Source organism: Echinops telfairi, unplaced genomic scaffold (assembly GCF_000313985.2).
Source record: "Echinops telfairi isolate 266 unplaced genomic scaffold, ASM31398v2 ScPeMD7_7424;HRSCAF=8462, whole genome shotgun sequence".
Taxonomy (NCBI): Eukaryota; Metazoa; Chordata; class Mammalia; order Afrosoricida; family Tenrecidae; genus Echinops; species Echinops telfairi.
Window position 1 is genome coordinate 16,826,460 of NW_022111324.1, and position 935 is coordinate 16,827,394.

A 935-nucleotide genomic window follows, 5' to 3' on the forward strand; every position below is an offset into this window, starting at 1 on the left:
ATACAATTGATGTATGTATGGATTGTGATAAGTTGTATGAGCCCCCAATAAAATGACTTTAAAAATGGAAAAAAGAACTAGAGGAATGTATGTTTAGTCGGTGCTACACTGGTCCCTTCCTTGTGACCCTTCTGTGAAGGGACGAGTGAGACAAAAATCTTAACTCAAAAGAATATGTGCAATCTGCAATGAGATGAAGAAAATAATTGCAATAATGCCAAGTTATCATATTACAATTTCGTACTTAAAGTCTTTCTTCACATTAATTCATAGCAGTCAATCTTGATAATGTGACACGTGATAAGCAGCCTCTTGGTTAACGATACTAGAGGACATTAAGACTAACCTTGTTCTCACAAGAAGCTCTGCATCTACTGAAAATACATATTTGGCTACAACTTGAAGATTAACAGGGACTTCCAGTGTTAGCAAAGGTCAGTTCAGCGAGCTAGCAAAGTTAATGCAGCGGCAGTAGTTATGTGACAGAATAAAAGAAAGGAGGCAGAAGAAAACAAGTCAACTCCCATGTACTCATACATACTAGCAAGATACACAGTTCAATTAAATGAACCATGTAAGAAAATTTGGAAATTCAAAGTAAAGACTTCCTTTGAATGTAAAATAAAAATCCAACTTCACACACAATACTACTCTCTTCTGGCAGTTTTTCCACTCATAAATAAATTTTTCTGGGGTGGGGGGTTGGGGTGGGGAGGCATGTGATTATCACCTGGAGAGCTTTTGCAAACTACTGCCTCCAGCCCCACACCCCTTATGAGTTCTCCTCTTGGGATATGCAGAGTGGGCAAGTAGGAGGGAGGGAGTAGTCAAGGGTTAAAAATTATCCCCTGGTACAGATAAGAGCTCAAAACACAGGGAATCTAAGACAGATAAACCCCTCAGGACCAATAATAAGAGTAGCAATACCAAGAGGG